Source organism: Lepidochelys olivacea (genome assembly GCF_965140295.1).
Source record: "Lepidochelys olivacea isolate rLepOli2 genome assembly, chromosome: 4".
Lineage (NCBI taxonomy): Eukaryota > Metazoa > Chordata > Testudines > Cheloniidae > Lepidochelys > Lepidochelys olivacea.
Genome location: NC_140414.1, coordinates 34,802,290 through 34,821,495, shown reverse-complemented (window position 1 = coordinate 34,821,495; position 19,206 = coordinate 34,802,290). Strand labels below are relative to the sequence as shown.

The 19,206-nt window shown below is 40.6% G+C and overlaps 1 protein-coding gene and 1 long non-coding RNA gene across 5 annotated transcripts in view; one reads left to right on the top strand and one right to left on the bottom strand.

Annotated features, from left to right (window-relative positions):
• LOC311519420 overlaps nucleotides 1-17,802 on the top strand; it is a 70,538-nt gene extending 52,736 nt beyond the window's left edge. For 2 of the 4 annotated variants that reach the window (XR_014711273.1, XR_014711274.1), the window contains one exon: nucleotides 16,490-17,802. This is a non-coding gene — a long non-coding RNA (uncharacterized lncRNA). Of the gene's footprint in view, nucleotides 1-2,413; nucleotides 2,855-16,489 lie in introns of those variants that run through there. The other 2 variants (XR_014711275.1, XR_014711276.1) reach the window with 1 other exon arrangement.
• Nucleotides 1-19,206, bottom strand: part of BANK1 (B cell scaffold protein with ankyrin repeats 1) — a 304,009-nt gene that overhangs the window by 88,969 nt on the left and 195,834 nt on the right. The window lies entirely within an intron of this gene.

Below are 19,206 nucleotides of genomic sequence, written 5' to 3'. Positions count from 1 at the left end.
CCCTGCTCAAAGCAGGACCGACAACAACTAAATTTGAATATCTGTACTATGGACTTTTTAAGGGGCCTGAGCAGAAGGGGAAACAGAGGCAGAGCCCCATTCCCAGCCAGGAGGGGGTGCTCGGGAGGTGGTTTATCCTGTTACTGCTATGAAAAAAGAATTTAAAATGTTTAGACATAGTGAAGTGTTGGCTGCACAATATTATACAGATTCTATGTTTCATCCCCAAAGTGGCTGCGTTTAGTGGTTAATAAACAGCTCTCTGTATTATTTAATGCACTTGATCCTGCTCCCGAGAAACAGAAGCCAAATGAAGTTTTGTCATGCTTCTAGTTTAGGTTTTTATATATTGACTTAAATGGGAGCAGCATAGGTCTTAAGTCTGTAAAGTGCTTTGGCATCTCTGAAATGGCTAACATTGTCAAAACTCAGAGTAGCAGCCGTGTTAGTCTGTATGCACAAAAAGAAAAGGAGTTCTTGTGGCACCTTAGAGACTAACAAATTTATTTGAGCATAAGCTTTCGTGAGCTACAGCTGCATCCGATGAAGTGAGCTGTAGCTCACGAAAGCATATGCTCAAATAAATTTGTTAGTCTCTAAGGTGCCACAAGAACTCCTTTTCTTATTGTCAAAACTGGATGCCTCTTACATCCATATTTATGTTCTCAAAGAGTAGTAAGAATAAGAAATAAGAATACTAGCTAAAACAGAAGTTATTCAGGTGCCTAAATATGGATTTAGGAGATTAAATTTAGGACCCTTTGAAGATTTTAGCCATAATTACTGTTGTATTGAACTATACCAGTTAAAAGCTACTGTATTTCTGTCCCAGGCTGTGTGTACACAAAGCACTGGAAGTTATCATAAGAAACATTTTTCTGGAGAAAGATAGATTTAAAATTAAATTTCCTTTTGAAATAAAAACAAAAAATACAGTGAAACAGTTTTTTCTCCCTTGCAATTGTTTCCTGTCAATTATTCTAGATCTCTTGTCAGTCAAACAATTGTTGGTATATCCTGCGGGGTGTTTAATTTCCAAAGGTCAAAGAAGGTTTTTCTTATTGTTTTCTTAATTCTGAATGCACCAACATTTGTTTGTGTGAATACTTGCTTTCAGATTCAAATATTATAAAATTGCTGAGAATGCCTTGAGGCAGAGCTGGCAACATGTTGAACATTGCCTCATAAGCCTAGGCAATATGCATCTTTTAAAAAGCATTACATAATTATTGCAAATGCTGCCTTATTCTTCATCCTTTACAACTGTCACTTGAATTAATGCAGCCTGAAATTCTCATTACTTTAATTAGTTTGCCATTTTTTGCACAAAGTTCATTTTAAAATTAGCTCTATATATCCTGCATTTTTCTTCCAGTTCAGGAATATTTTTATTTGCAAAAGGAAGGTTGGTATTGGGGTAAAAGCAAAGGATGGTGAATTAGGGGCTCAAGTCCTTGGTCTGCCACAAGTTCCCTGTTTGATCTTAAGCAAGTGACAAAAACTCTCTTAGTTTTCCTTTCTGTAAAATGGGATAACAACATTTACCCATCTCACAAGGATGTTTTGAGGCTTAATTCATTAATGTTTTTAAAGTGTTCTGGGATCCTTGGAAAGAAATGCAAAGTGTTACTATATCTCTTTAAAATCAACATAAATCAAAATAATAAGTATAAAATGCACCTGTCAAAAATGCTCAAGGCACACACACAAATTATAATTAAATACATATCATAAATAAAACTGAACTGACACAATGTCAACGAAATAACGCCACAATCTGCAAAATCTGAAACTCTCCCCATTCCACGGATCCCTCATTAAAAGCCTGAGTAAGTCATACAAAATGCCCTGAAAGTCAATAGATTCCCTTTCTAATAAGCCAAAGTGGGAAGCAAATTGCAGGTCCGAGGACTCTCTATCAAAAATGTCATGCTGCCAGGCTACAGAAGTGAAATCTGGCCTTCTTCAATGAAATTAGTGGAAATTTTGATATTGACTTCAATAGGACTAGGATTTCACCCGGTGTATCAATGTAAGGACCTTGATATGGTGTACCTTTGCTAATCTCAACAGTCACAGAAAATGGTGGTCTGAGATTCACATGCGCTACACCCCTAAAAGAATTGCTGCATACTCGGGAACACAGTGTGAATACAGACAACATTTACTATTTAAATATACGTCTGTAGCCACATGTGCCATGAAACCAAATGAAGGAGTGATGAATGGACAGGTCAGAACGGAAGCAGCAGATGGGAGGGAGAAAATGGTGGATAACAGAGGAGGAGCAAATGAAGAGAGACATAGTAAGGAGAAAAGAAGAGAAAAAGGAGTAATTCCTTTCAGCTTGGGTATATTATATTTATTGTAATTATATACTACACTGAACTGTTCTATGTCCTTGTGTGTGCAGATGTTATTGCCAAAATCCAAATTCTGGATAACAGAAGAGGGGCAAGTGAAGAGAGACATAGTATGGAGAAAAGAAGAGAGAAAGGAGTAACAAAAATAGAATCAAAAGCCATGGAATTTCATCTTCTTCTTAGGAACGATATGTAATTCAGGAATACATTTGAACCAGCCCTCCCATTTCTCTAGTATAACAGCTCTTGTGGTAGAATCACAATGATAATCTCATTACATCCACACTTTAAAAGTACACAACAGCTCACAAGCAAGAAGGCAGAAAGCTGGACACTGACTGAGCACCTCAACAACACAGCTAAGGTTCCCAACTAGTGGAAGCAGAGCTCTAACCTCTTTGAATGAATATCAAAACATATTTGCATTTTGCACAATAGTTTTCCACTGCCCAATTTCATACCCATTTGCTGAATTTCACAAGTTTGCCTTTATTCTGAATTGTTCAATTGAATTTCAGTCTTTTTTTCCCAAAAAATATAAAAAATAATAAATTACAAACATATTAATGAAATTGGTGGTAATAAAGAGAAGATGTTTCTATTTTCATTATGTAACTCAGAAGACAAGACAGAAAATATAGCTACATGCTCCAAAGCAACAGAATCTTTTATGAGAGTTTGAGCCATATTATGTACTCTCTTTGTTGAAATATACATCCATATTCTGCAAATGTCATCCATGCACTTCAATGGGTGGGAGACCTTATTGGGGCTGGTAAGTGGACAGCAGTGAGGGAGGGAGACACTCCTCTCCATTCTTTGAGTCTCTGGCATCCATGGCCAGTTGGGGAGGGAGCGGTTCTGATTGGTGAGCATTGCCCAGATCCTAGGATTTAACCTGGAGAAGGTGCCATGGGACTCTCTTTCAGCTCCTCTCCACCAGCAATGTGCATTTGTATAGCATAGTTCACAATAGTCTTAGGAGTCTTAGGAGTCAGGTATGTTGGCAACAAGAAGAAAGCCAAGGAATGTGTGGGCCCCTTACCGAATGAGGGAGGCAACCTAGTGACAGAGGATGTGGAAAAAGCTAATGTACTCAATGCTTTTTTTGCCTCTGTTTTCACTAACAAGGTCAGCTCCCAGACTGCTGCGCTGGGCATCACAAAATGCGGAACAGATGGCCAGCCCTCTGTGGAGATAGAGGCGGTTAGGGACTATTTAGAAAAGCTGGACGTGCACAAGTCCATGGGGCCGGACGAGTTGCATCCGAGAGTGCTGAAGGAATTGGCGGCTGTGATTGCAGAGCCACTGGCCATTATCTTTGAAAACTCGTGGCGAACCGGGGAAGTCCCGGATGACTGGAAAAAGGCTAATGTAGTGCCAATCTTTAAAAAAGGGAAGAAGGAAGATCCTGGGAACTACAGGCCAGTCAGCCTCACCTCAGTCCCTGGAAAAATCATGGAGCAGGTCCTCAAAGAATCAATCCTGAAGCACTTGCATGAGAGGAAAGTGATCAGGAACAGCCAGCATGGATTCACCAAGGGAAGGTCATGCCTGACTAATCTAATCGCCTTTTATGATGAGATTACTGGTTCTGTGGATGAAGGGAAAGCAGTGGATGTATTGTTTCTTGACTTTAGCAAAGCTTTTGACACGGTCTCCCATAGTATTCTTGTCAGCAAGTTAAGGAAGTATGGGCTGGATGAATGCACTATAAGGTGGGTAGAAAGCTGGCTAGATTGTCGGGCTCAACGGGTAGTGATCAATGGCTCCATGTCTAGTTGGCAGCCGGTATCAAGTGGCGTGCCCCAAGGGTCAGTCCTGGGGCCGGTTTTATTCAATATCTTCATAAATGATCTGGAGGATGGTGTGGATTGCACTCTCAGCAAATTTGCGGATGATACTAAACTGGGAGGAGTGGTAGATACGCTGGAGGGGAGGGATAGGATACAGAAGGACCTAGACCAATTGGAAGATTGGGCCAAAAGGAATCTGATGAGGTTCAATAAGGATAAGTGCAGGGTCCTGCACTTAGGACGGAAGAACCCAATGCACAGCTACAGACTAGGGACCGAATGGCTAGGCAGCAGTTCTGCGGAAAAGGACCTAGGGGTGACAGTGGACGAGAAGCTGGATATGAGTCAGCAGTGTGCCCTTGTTGCCAAGAAGGCCAATGGCATTTTGGGATGTATAAGTAGGGGCATAGCGAGCAGATCGAGGGACGTGATCGTTCCCCTCTATTCGACATTGGTGAGGCCTCATCTGGAGTACTGTGTCCAGTTTTGGGCCCCACACTACAAGAAGGATGTGGATAAATTGGAGAGAGTCCAGCGAAGGGCAACAAAAATGATTAGGGGACTGGAACACATGAGTTATGAGGAGAGGCTGAGGGAGCTGGGATTGTTTAGCCTGCAGAAGAGAAGAATGAGGGGGGATTTGATAGCTGCTTTCAACTACCTGAAAGGGGGTTCCAAAGAGGATGGCTCTAGACTGTTCTCAATGGTAGCAGATGACAGAACGAGGAGTAATGGTCTCAAGTTGCAGTGGGGGAGGTTTAGATTGGATATTAGGAAAAACTTTTTCACTAAGAGGGTGGTGAAACACTGGAATGCGTTACCTAGGGAGGTGGTAGAATCTCCTTCCTTAGAGGTTTTTAAGGTCAGGCTTGACAAAGCCCTGGCTGGGATGATTTAACTGGGAATTGGTCCTGCTTTGAGCAGGGGGTTGGACTAGATGACCTTCTGGGGTCCCTTCCAACCCTGATATTCTATGATTCTATGATTCTTTACACTCTAAAAGATAACTAACTTCCCCACTCTGAACTCTAGGGTACATATGTGGGGACCTGCATGAAAGACCCCCTAAGTTTATTCTTACCAGCTTAGGTTAAAAACTTCCCCAAGGTACAAACTTTGCCTTGTCCTTAAATAGTATGCTGCCCCAACCAAACGTTTTAAATAAAGAACAGGGAAAGAGACCACTTGGAGACGTCTTCCCCTCAAAATATCCCCCCAAGCCCTACACCCCCTTTCCTGGGGAAGGCTTGATAATAATCCTCACCAATTGGTACAGGTGAACACAGACCCAAACCCTTGGATCTTAAGAATAATGAAAAATCAATCAGGTTCTTAAAAGAAGAATTTTAATTAAAGAAAAGGTAAAAGAATCACCTCTGTAAAATCAGGATGGTAAATACCTTACAGGATAATCAGATTCAAAACATAGAGAATCCCTCTAGGCAAAACCTTAAGTTACAAAAAGACACAAAAACAGGAATATACATTCCCTCCAGCACAGCTTATTTCACCAGCCATTAAACAAAAGGAAATTTAACGCATTTTCAAGCTAGATTACTTACTAACTTAACAGGAGTTGGAAGGCTGCATTCCTGATCTGTTCCTGGCAAAAGCAACACACAGACAGACAGAACCCTTTGTGTCCCCCCTCCCACCCCACCTCCAGATTTGAAAGTATCTTGTCCCCGCATTGGTCATTTTGGGTCAGGTGCCAGCGAGGTTACCTTAGCTTTTTAATCCTTTACAGGTGAAAGGGTTTTGCCTCTGACCAGGAGGGATTTTTTAGCACTGTATACAGAAAGGTGGTTACCCTTCCCTTTATATTTATGACACTCATCAGAAAAGATACCAAGTTAGTTCAACAGGATCTGTTTCCATAAACCCCTGTTGATTTGCATTAATACATTACCTGCCCTTTAATTACGTATTAATCAAATCCTGTGTCAGCCACTTCATTGTCTTGCCTGGGATCAATGTCAGACTGACAGGCCTATTTTGTAGAGATAATCAAGGTGGGCCATTTCCAGCAGTTGACAAGAACGTGTGAGGAACAGTGGGGGAGGGGGGACTAAACATGGGGAAATAGTTTTACTTTGTGTAATGATACATCCACTGCTAGGCAGCTCTCCAACACCACATTCTACAAGCCACTACCCTCTGATCCCACTCAGGGTTACCAAAAGAAACTACACCATCTGCTCAAGAAACTCCCTGAAAAAGCACAAGAACAAATCTGCACAGACACACCCCAAGAACCCCGAGTAGGGGTATTCTATCTGCTACCCAAGATCCGTAAAACTGGAAATCCTGGACCTCCCATCATCAGGCATTGGCACCCTGACAGCAGGATTGTCTGGCTATATAGACTCCCTCCTCAGGCCCTACGCTACCAGCACTCCCAGCTATCTTCGAGACACCACTGACTTCCTGAGGAAACTACAATCCATTGGGGATCTTCCTGAAAACACCACCCTAGCCACTATGGATGTAGAAGTCCTCTACACCAACATTCCACACAAAGATGGACTACAAGCCGTCAGGAATGGTATCCCCAGTAATGTCACGGCAAACCTGGTGGCTGAACTTTGTGACTTTGTCCTCACCCATAACTATTTCACATTTGGGGACAATGTATACCTTCAAATCAGTGGCACTGCTATGGGTACCCGCATGGCCCCACAGTATGCCAACGTTTTTATGGCTGACTTAGAACAACGCTTCCTCAGCTCTTGTCCCCGAATGCACCTACTCTACTTGCGCTACATTGATGACATCTTCATCATCTGGACCCATGGAAAAGAAGCCCTTGAGGAATTCCACCATGATTTCAACAATTTCCATCCCACCATCAACCTCAGCCTGGACCAGTCCACACAAGAGATCCACTTCCTGGACACTACGGGTGCTAATAAGCGATGGTCACATAAATACCACCCTATACCGGAAACCTATTCTGAAGGACGACCCAACATTCTCACAGATCTTGGGAGACAGGCCAGTCCTTGCTTACAGACAGCCCCCCAACCTGAAGCAAATATTCACCAGCAACAACATACCACACAACAAAAACACTAACCTAGGAACCTATCCTTGCAACAAAGCTCGTTGCCAACTGTGTCCACATATCTATTCAGGGGACACCATCATAGAACCTAATCACGTCAGCCACACTATCAGAGGCTCATTCACCTGCACATCTACCAATGTGATATATGCCATCATGTGCCACCAATGCCCCTCTGCCATGTACATTGGCCAAACTGGACAGTCTCTACGTAAAAGAATAAATGGACACAAATCAGACGTCAAGAATTATAACATTCAAAAACCAGTCAGAGAACACTTCAACCTCTCTGGTCACTCGATTACAGACCTAAAAGTGACAATTCTTCAACAAAAAAACTTCAAAAACAGACTCCAACGAGAGACTGCTGAATTGGAATTAATTTGCAAACTGGACACTATTAACTTAGGCTTGAATAAAGACTGGGAGTGGCTGTGTCATTACACAAAGTAAAACTATTTCCCCATGTATATTATAAGTATGTGGCTGGAAGTCGAAGCTAGACAAATTCAGACTGGAAATAAGGCATAATTTTTAACACTGAGGGTAATTAACCATTGGAACAATTTATCAAAAGTCGTGGTGGATTCTCTATCACTGGCAATTTTTAAATCGAGATTAGATGTTTTCCTAAAAGATCTGTTCTAGGAATTATTTTTGGGAAATTGTACGGCCTGTGTTATACAGGAGGTAAGATTAGATAATAACAGTGGGCTCTTCTAGCCTTGGGAATCTATGGATCTATAATATTTACTCTTGCAGTTTCTGCAACACATTCCCTGTAGTTTAAAATTTTTCAGAACCACACAAAGGGGTATAGGGTATGATTTTTTTGACATTGATTTTGTGTGGGTGAGACATTTGTCTGCCTCTTGTTGAGTTGTACTTCAAAGAAAAAAACCACCCAGTGAACCATTCTACGCTTTCAATGAGTAGTCTACTCACCTGTCTACATCTCACTCTTCAGACAGATATTTTTCACGTAAGACATTTTGTTGCTTTGAGGCATTTTGAGCAGCACTCATTTTCACTGGAAAAGTACGTTGGATTCAGTATTTACCACTCAATTGCACTCAGTTAATTCAGAAAACCACACCGTATTTATTTAAAAAGGGGGTGAGGCAAAAAACCCACTCTAAGCAATTCTGGTCAGTTTTACATTCAACACGCAGACTTTACGAAGTTCATATTTTTTGGCTTCCACAACCCAACAACAGCCTATACTCCTAGTCATGGAGGGGAGGCAGGGTGCCGGGAAGAGTGGGAAAAGGAAGAAAAAATTTCAAACATACTGTTTAAAGTTAAGACATGGAACTAAAAGAACTAACAAAGTTTTTAAACTATTTTCAAGTGTTTTGTTATATACAATATTTGTAAGACAGTAACAGCATATTTCAGTTGAACGTCTCTTTTGGGGATAATCTCTTGTGATAGTAGAACAAAGATTTGTTGTGGAAAGTGGAAACAATTGTTTAACATTTGTTTACTACTAAAAGGAGGTTAGTTATTGTCACTTTTGTTAATTTTAGAGCATGCAGTGACATAATTGTACTTATTCCACAGCTATGGGTAAATATGTAATTTAATATCCAATATAATTTTTAATAGAAGGCCTTAGTAGAAGCTATGAGGAAGAAAGAAGGGAAGGATATGAAAAATATACAACACCAGAGCATTTAATATTGACTTTTTCATTCTTTTTGAGAACAGCCAAAGGAGCTGTTCCAACAACTGCTGGAGGTGCCATTCTACTGCAGGAGCCCAACAGTTCCACTGAAGTATCAGAGGGGTGGGGAAGCAGAGAGCAGGGTATCCTGGGATTCTGTTGAACAGAATTATGTTCAACAGAATTGGCTGAAAATGTTCCCACAAAACCAAGACATTCCTCAGAAAATTGGGAGATCTAAAAAATACCCTATAGATTAACTATGATGATGTGACTAGTGATTTTGCCGAGTTATCAATCTGCCCCTAACTAAGCACACAAATAGAAAGGCTGTAACAGAACTTAATAAAAGAACAAGGAAATCAGGGCCTGACACAAGAGGCAGTGGAGACTCAAAGCGACTTCCATACCCTTTGGGTCTGGCTGTAGCTGAACAAACAGAGAAATCATTAATAGCCTAAAGCTGAAAAGGACAGAGATAACTGGGCCTGAAGCAACATATAATATACCAAGTTTTCACATAGTAGAAATCTGGTCAAGTCAGCACTGTGGAAGCCGAGACCAATTATTTGTTGTTAGTACTTCACCTTTTACAGTGGCTGCAAGTTGCATTACACTAACGTTTTGCACACTATTTAAATGAGCTTTAGTACAAAGAATTGGAAAAGGGAACAGATGTTGAACAACAAATGGTTATTGAACAACCTCTGATTCATTGATTTCTTCTGCCATTGACTCTAATGGTATATATTTTACTACTGTAGATGACTCAGAGCGGCAGGACAGGCTTGTTGGAAAGCCTGGGAGGTGGGCGGGCACAAGCTGTGCTCCTTGCACGGTGGCGGTGGCGTGGCTGTAGGGGAGGGGGGACAGCAGGGGAGGGACCGGGAGCTAGCCTTCCCAGCCAGGAGCTCAGGGGCTGGACAGGACTGTCCCGCGGGCCACATTTTGCCCACCTCTGCCCTAACTGAAGCACTTAGCTGAAAATAAGCAATGGGTCTAATTCTCCACTATTTACACCAGCATAATATCCATTCATAGTTGCAGATATTGTGCTGTAGCATTTTATAGTAGTGTCAATTTTAAATGCCACGCTTCCAATAAAACTTTGGAGGCAATTTCCACTTTGGAGGAGAACATAAATATTAGTTTAAGTGTAGATACCTTATCCATATTTTTTCTGAACTTATCATGGTTATATTTCAAATAATATTATAGCAATGTAATGATATCTGGAGTAATACCTAATACAGAAAAAGGTGTTTAACGTACTCAGTTCTATTAGTTCCAAATATTACTAGACCAGAAACTAAAGACTAAATATTTTACAGTAAAAGCATATGTCTGTATTTCTTTGGTCTCCCTTTATCTTTTGTTTTTTTATTTTCATATACTAGAAATGGTCGGGAGATCTGTAGCCCACACCCCCACCCCACTCCCATATCATATGTGAGCTTTTCCCTTGTAAGAATATCTTATATCTTCTGAGCCACAAAACTTTATTAGGGGGATCTCCTCCTCTTGCAAAACTCTGCCAGAACCCACACGGATGCTATCAGGAGGTGCAAGAGCAATTTTGTATTATGGAGTGGATAGGTATTTTGATTAGGGACACAGTAAAGCATGACCACTGCATCCATTAGCAATTTCACTTCTGCTTTATCCATTCTGATATTTAAAATATAGTATTTCTGCACTTTTGAACATTCACAACAACTATGGATAAAGGTACCTTTCATTCCACACTCTCACCAACAGTTGCAAGACACATCTTTGTATATTTTCTTTAAAGGAGAAAAGCTGTCAAGTACCAGTGAAATATGTTGTATACAGTATTGTTGTAGCTGAGCCATTTGATGAATGAAAAAGCTGTTTATTGCAATTGTACTCTCATGTCATGGGCACTATGCCTATTATAGAACAACGTAAAAAAAGATGTATGAATCGGTAATATAAAAATTGTTTGAATACAGAACCAATTGTTTTTCCCCTTTTGAGGATTATATATGCTGTGCTGCCTCTTTCTGTGAGTTTCCAGTGCTGTCACTTTGGATGAATAGCTTTTTAAGGGTAGGTTTAAAAGACTAATTGTTTAAATGCAGATCTTTAAAGTAAATAATTCTTTTAGTTGCAACCAATGTGGAAAATGAGCAAAGGGACTGGACAGAAGAGTGCAATAGTAGATTCACTGATATTTGTGATGGCCAATGAGAAGGTTTTCTGGTCTAGAATATCATAGAATCATAGAATATTGGGGTTGGAAGAGACCTTGAAAGGTCATCTAGTCCAGTCCCCGGCTCAAAGAGGGACCAACACCAACTAAATCATCCCAGCCAAAGCTTTGTCAAGCCAGGCCTTAAAAACATCTAAGGATCGAGACAGATTCTCCTTTGGTTGGTAATATGGGGTACAAAAGAACACACATGGAATCAGGTTAAAATCAAGCACTCTGGATCTGTGGGTACAGAGACTTCATAGTTGAGCTGGGCAAGTGTGGGGAGCATGCAATTCTTGCATGGTGCAGAATTTTGCTTCTGCACAACAGTTCACAGTGGGTATGTAAGGCCCTGCAGGTCCAGAATCCAGGCCTCTCCAGGCTGCCATGTAGCAGCAGTTGTGACCAGCTTGCACTCCACTTCTCATGCCTGCTGTGGACACAGACCATGGGATTTCCGCTTCAAGGGTTTGACAAGCAGCAGCCTTGTGGCTCCTGATTGGCTCCCTGTCCTATATAAACCCAAGGGGCATTTCAGAAAGTGCCCAAGCAACAGTGTGGATCTGCTGCAGCTGCCATGACTATACCTGCTCCTGAATTCCTGTCTTTGACCTTGGTTTGATTTGGACTTCGCCTCTTGACTCAGATCCTGAAACCTGACTTGGACTCTGACCCTTGGTATCAGCCCTGGCCTAGAACTGGATTATGAACCCCTGTGCTACTCCCAGCCCCAGGTTTGCCCGAGCTCTGACTCTTGGCCCCGACTGCCCTTGGTGGGATCCTGACAAGGTAGGAGTAGGGGAAGGGCCAGAGCCGGTGATTCACTGCTGTGCCAATCTTCACGCTTACCTCCCATAGGGCCATGAAGCCTTCTCCAACCACAGGAGTAGGCTCCATAATGCAGCTGCAAAGCTGCTCCACAGCCAGGAGAGAATTCTTGCCCTGTGCCCCCTGAGCATCTGCTCAGTCCAGCTGCTAGGCACCAGGCACTAGGAATAGAATTTTAGCCAGAGTCCCTATTTATATGCCAAGTTTGTTTAGAAATACTACAGAACACTGCAAGAAGATCTGTGAAAAAAAATCAGATTTTTTAGTTTGCAAAAATTCATAGTCTTTTGGCAGTTCCTGTATGATTTTGAGGTCATCACATTTTCATTATTTTTGTTTATGAAAAGGCTATTTTCATACTATAAACTTAGAAAACTATGGTTTTTACTGATAAATGGGTTTGTTTTATAAAAAATTCAGAATGCCATCTATTTTTGCTAGAAATTTGGCTAATCTGAACTGGAAAATAGGACTAGTTTTCCTCAAACAATTCACATAAGTTTTCCATAAAACTAGATTCATTTTTGGTTTGTGATGAAATGCGGGAAAAATTTGAATTCTGTTGCTTTGCATTTTTTATTAATTTTTCCACATCTCTAAAGGCTGGTACTTTGCCGACAAAATAGTAAGGTACAGAAAGGCATAGGACAGTGCTAGGGAGAAACAGCAAGTGTCTTTATTTCTGGTATGACTGCAATTACACTGGAGCTCCAATGCATCAGGGAGGTAGACAGAGGAACTAGAAAGTGGATGATTACATGTCTGAGTTGGTGATATTAACATATACATACATCACTAACACTCTAACAGCAGAGTCATCTTAGAAGGAGTGACTCTCTAACTGGAGACCTGAAGAAATACCAGGTGTTCTCTTGCTTTTCCTGCTATTCAGAAAATTACCCCGGTACTCTGTGGAGGGCAAAAGAGCAGTTTACAGACTCCAACTCAGCAGACAAATTAGTAAATTAATAGTCTTTGATATTATAAATTTTTATGCCTCTCCAGGCAAATCTGTGGCTGCATGCAAATTGACACCACAACCATAAAGCTGTACCATACAAAATGCTACATATCTCAGGACCTTCAACTCCTAAAGCACCATCCTTTGGAAGTGAAGAGGAATGGCTATTGGATCCTGATCCAAAGCCCACTGATGTTAATGGGAGTCTTTCCACTGACTTCAACAGACTTTGGATCAGGCTGCATTACTCTTATATAATCTGTGACCCAGCTGCTATAGGGTAAGGGTGCACAAATGTAATATTCACCCATTAAATTATATCTTTAAGCCACTCCCTAGCTAAAAGTTAATTATTTTGCACTCTACACAGGAACATAGGGTTAGCCTTACTAATCTAGATCATGATCCATCATTGTCCTACATTCATTCTGCCTCCAGCAATGGACAACACCTTGTGCTTCAGAGGAAGACAGACAGCCCCTCCTTTTATAAATAAGGAATAAAGTGTGATAAGCTCTACTGAGCATGAATAAGGGTAACTCCTTGAGCAGTCTCATTAAAATGAATGTAACTACTCAATAAGTAAGATCCTAATTAATTTGAGTGAGTGTATCACAACCTGGCCCATAATCAATTGTGCAGTGTGTACATAAGGGTAAAAAAAAATATTTTCTGAAGCATCAACTATCTTTACTGCAGTCTTTGGTATTTGTTTATTCTTTATTTGCTTTTCATTACTCAAAAAAGGTACTTGAACTTTCGCCTTAAAACTCACTAATTAGTATAAATGCATTTCTACAGTACCAAAGAGAGCTATCATATCTTTCTGCAAATATTTGTACGTTAGACATATCCTGCTGGCTCTTCCATTCTTACTGAACTAGTTCCTTTTTGCTTCAACTCCAAAGCCTCGCTATCTCACAAATCTTTCCTTCCCCCCTTCCACCCCCCCCCCATATATCATGAGAAACATAAAAAATACTGGAATTCTGCAGTCCAAAAATGATTGTACTGTTATTCTTTTCAAACCAAGAAGACAGTGTAAATAACAAAATATACAGCAGAGGATTAGCAGCAGCACCACAGTAATTCCTGGGAAAACGCAGAGGCTCACAAAGAAGCGTATTAGCATGGCTCCCTTGCACAAGAAGGTAAGATGCAGAGAGATGGCTTTGTGACATTCAAGGGCAGAATATAAGCAAAGCTCCACAATGGCCTGTTTGCACTGGGTCTTAAACAGAGGAGATGAAAACTTGCTGGGAATAGGCTAGATGTCTGGCCAATGAGTTTGCCAAGTACATTGATCCCCTGGTTCACAAACAGGCATATGGGTGCAGCAGTAGCTATTCCTGCAGGCTGGCACTGAACATTTTGTTCCTCAGCTCCAACACACATGTGACTGAGTGCACAGTACAGTTATCCCGGCTGTGCACCATTTTTAGGGTCTGATCCTGTACTCGCCAGCAAAGTTCCCATTGACTTTAATGGTGCAGTCTCAGGCCCTTAGATAATTCCACCCTAAGTGGAGTGTAAATCAGAATGGAAAGAATAATCATTACAAAATAAAGCAATGTTGAGATAAAGAAAAACACCACCAGCAAAAATACCAACATTGAAGGTTATTCACTAAAAATACTACAGCAAGAGAAAATGCTAGATTACTGCGAAAAGATGAAAACCAACATTTTCAAAGTAAAATATAACTAAATTGCAAAATATTCTAAGATCCACAAAATGAATAATGAATAATGAAGGAATATTAAGAAATGTGGACTAATTCCCAAAAGTTACCTACTTGTAACTGAAGTTTTTTAAACTATGACAGGGATTTATGGGATTAATCAAAAAAAGTGCCATTTACAAATAAAAAAATCATGTTCTCAATTTCAAGAAAAAGATAAAGTTTAATAATGATCATTTTAAAAAGTTACTGAACTCTGTGACTTACCAGTAAGAAAGGGGTTAAGAAACTGATCTGGGCCCAGGAAGTCCCACCCCATCACACTTGCAAAACATGTATGGCTTGGAGGAGTTCAAAAGGAGAGAAGCCCAGCTCAGGAGGGTAGCAGACAGTGGGGATGAACTAAATTATACTCCGAACTCCTGAGGGCTGGCTGTAGTGATGTTGCCAAACTCAAAGGGAAGAGACTTGGAGGAGAGGTTAATAATGAAGTCAGTGATTCAGAGTGATCTGGATTGCTTGGTAAACTAGGTGCAAACAAACAATATACATTTTAATATGGCTAAATGTAAATGTATATATGTAGGAATGAAGGATGTAGGCCATACTTACAGAATGGGGGACTCTATCCTGGGAAGCAATGATTCTGAAAAAAAATTGGCAGTCATGGTTGATAATCAGCTGAATATGAGCTTTCAGTGTGACACTCTGGCCAAAAGAGCTAATGAAATCCTGGGGTGCATAAACAGGGAATCTTGAGAAGGAGTAGAGAGGTTATTTTAGCTCTGTTTAGGCTTTAGATCTAGACTGTTCTCTGTGGTAGCTGATGACAGAATGAGGAGTAATGGTCTCAAGTTGCAGTGGGGGAGGTTTAGGTTGGATATTAGGAAAAATTTTTTCACTAGGAGGGTGGTGAAATACTGGAATATGTTACCTAGGAAGGTGGTGGAATCACCTTCCTTAGACGTTTTTAAGGTCAGGCTTGACAAAGCCCTGGCTGGGATGATTTAGTTGGGGATTGGTCCTGCTTTGAGCAGGGAGTTGGACTAGATGACCTCCTGAGGTCCCTTCCAACCCTGATATTCTATGATTCATACATTTTTAACAGTGAGAGTAATTAATCATTGGAACAATTTACCAATGGTCATAGTGGACTCTCCATCACTGACAATTAGTGATTGGATGTTTTTCTAAAAGATATGCTCTAGGAATTATTTTGGGGAAGTTCTATGGCCTTTGTTCTACAGGAGGTCAGACTAGATCAGCGATTCCCAAACTTGTTCTGCCGCTTGTGCAGGGAAAGCCCCTGGCGGCCAGCCAGTTTGTTTACCTGCCGCGTCCACAGGTTCGGCCGATCGTGGCTCCCAGTGGCTGCGGTTTGCTGCTCCAGGCCAATGGGAGCTGCTGGAAGCAGTGCAGGCTGAAGGACGTACTGGCCACCGCTTCCAGCAGCTTCCATTGGCCTGGAGCAGTGAAAGGAGCCACGATCGGCCGAACCTGCGGACGTGGCAGGTAAACAAACTGGGCGGCCCACCAGGGGCTTTCCCTGCATAAACGGCAGAACAAGTTTGGGAACCACTGAACTAGATGATCACGATGTTCCCTTCTGGCATTAGAATCTATGAATTTATTTCTACTGGTACAATATTGTTAGGAATATTGCAGAAAATAATCGTTTAAAAATGAAATTTTCTAACTGTGCCAACTGGATTTTGCGACAGCAATCTACAACCCTTTAATGCTGCTCAGAATAGCATTTTTTTCTATCAGTTTTACGCAGTAACTTGCTCTGTCTTTTCCAGCAAAATGTATATCCACCAGACTTTGACTTTACAATGACTACTCCGTTATTTCTTCAGACCAAACCTCCTTTTTTCAAAATTTGTTGATGCAGATCTTCATTCTTTTCTCACAGTGGTTGTCACCAGCATAACTCCACTGACTTCAATGGACTTACTTCCGGTTTAATCAAGCGTAAGTGAGCAGAGAATCAGGCCAACAAAGTGGAAAAGTTTTCTTCCTGACTATTACAAGCAAGCAATTATCATCCTAAAACATCAGATCTGATTAGCACTATATCATTGTCTTAGCCTGCCTTACTGTAGAGGTTGTTAGTGGTTGTGAAATTATCGACTACTTCTAAAATTCACCCACAGTATGTTTCTCAATGGCTTCCTCTGGCAATGAATTGCATAAATACAGAACAAAGAAGCGCTGTATTTACTTTTAGTATTTCTCTATTCACTGACCTTTGCCAAACATGGCTGATAAGAACAGAATTTTGATCACCAGTATTCTGCCAGTTTACCTAAAGGAGCAGCTGCAGAAATGCTAGTCAGCAGAGACTTATTCATATATTACTCACTAATATTTCCATTCTTTTCCAGCTGAGTCAGATATCATCTTCTAGTATCTGCACACAATAGATACTGTGAAACAAAGATATAAATTGATCTTGGCAGATGCACTGAGATCTAGGGTGAAATCCTGACCCCACTGAAGTCAGTGGGAAAATTTCCATTGAATTCAATAGGACCAGGATTTTACCCCTAGAGTTTGGGAAGACATATTTTATAGTGCTGGGTTGTACAGAAGAGTTATGAAGAAATAACATAATTTGAGGAACTAAAATAATAAAATACAATTTGAAGAACTGAAAAAGTAAATAAAACCTATGAATCTAGCAAGTAATGTCAGAATTCTAGCTGAACAGTAAGTGAAGCAGATATTTACCATGAGGACAGGTTGTGATAAACTTATTCACATTGAGTGGTAGCTTACTCCAGTAGTAACCCTATTTATTTCCAATGGGACTACTTGTGGAATGAGGTACTACTCATCGTAAGTAAGGGAATCACAATCAGGCCTCAAGTAAGAGATTACTACGGCTAGAGATACACAAAAGTCATATAAAGTAAATTAAAATATGACATGGAAAGGGCAGGAGTTTGAAGTGTAGGGTGGCTGGGTTTTAAGCAGCATGCACAGAACATTGTTTCAGTATTTCTCAATTGTAGTGTACAATTTTGTGTTTGATTACGGGTTTTACTATGCACTTTCCACACGTTTTTGCTTCCTTGTTTGATTCTTTCACTATAGAATCTTATGCTGGTAGTTGCATGCACCACAAAAAACATCTAACCAACCAGCCAAAAAAATTACCTTAAAACAAATCACTTAAAAAAATTAATACAATCTAAACCAAACAAAAAACAAAAACAAAACAAACAAAACCTCCACTAGGTATTTTGCTATTGATTTTAGTGGAAGGTGTTCAGATACTATAATGATGAGTGGCAGTATAAAAATTCAAGATCAATAGATCTCTCAAACAATAATTATAGCTTAAAATGTTGAATGCTGTGCTTGAACATGTAATCCTTCCCTTTATGAGATTCTGTGGGGCAGATAGTTAGCTGGTGTACATTGTAATGAGGTCAGTGGAACTATGAACCAGCTGAAGACTTGCCCCCTGAGTTTCAGTCTCATGTTAAACTATGAATACCAACGCATACATTTACCTCTTGACTCTAGATTTTATTATTAAAGAATCTTTTAAGTAAGTTTTAAAATCACTGATGCTATTCAGTGAACTGTTTTAGCCATTTTCACAATCTAATGCACAATATTGTGTCTCCCTGTGGCTGAGTAACATGGAGAAGTCCCCACGCCAGATTTAATGAAGCTTTTTGTTTGTTTTTAGCTATTTCATTATATTAGTGTTTTTCAGTCAAATCTGTTATGTTTTCTGTTCCAAGGAGCAACCATATATTTTCAGTCCTACTTATTTTATAGCAAGGAGAACAACAAAAAGAAAGGACAAAGATAATGTCTCCATGAGAGATCACAGTTTGTGTTTCGTCTAGGCTGCAACAACTCTCAGAACAAGATGGTTGCTGAGTGTGCCCATAGGCAGAGTTTTTAGAAACTTAAAGAAAACAAAGGCCTCACTGTTTCATAGCTATGTGCACCACAATCCCTATCTTCTTCTGTTTGGTCCCCAAGTTTTCTCTTACTCAGCTACTGCACTTCAGATACCTAGTTCAATCAAACTCCTATTCCCAGTTGCCAGAATTGTTGCTTCGGTGGACTGGGGGAAGAGGACCCATACAAGTCTCAGAGGGGGTAGTAACAATGTCATCTTTTGCTGATATTAGTTCACAAGTATCAAGGAAACAGCAACCTTCAACTCGTGCATGATGAAATATGCAGTTCTTTGTCGATAAAATGGTTGCCTAGGTTCTGCCAAGCACTAAGGCTGCTTTGCACTGCACAATGGGTACAAAGTGGCCCTAAAATTGACATAGATATCCATGGGAGTATCTTCCCAGCATAAAGGCATCCCATGTATTTTCACATTTCCACATTTTCTGTGCCTGGTATAGTGGGTGGTGTGGAAAGGAATCCCCTGTATATTATAGTTCAACATGATCCAACTCAGGATAGAGCTAAGACAGTATACTCTGAAGGAACAAACATGGCATGGAGTCAGACATTCCATTCCTCTAAACTATGCTGTCTCAGATCTGCCCGGAATCGTGGAAAGGGAAGAAGTACTTTCTTTTTGAAGCCACATACAAACACAGGCTTGGGGTTGGAGGAAAAGGGGATCTACTTTCAAATTTCCCTGAA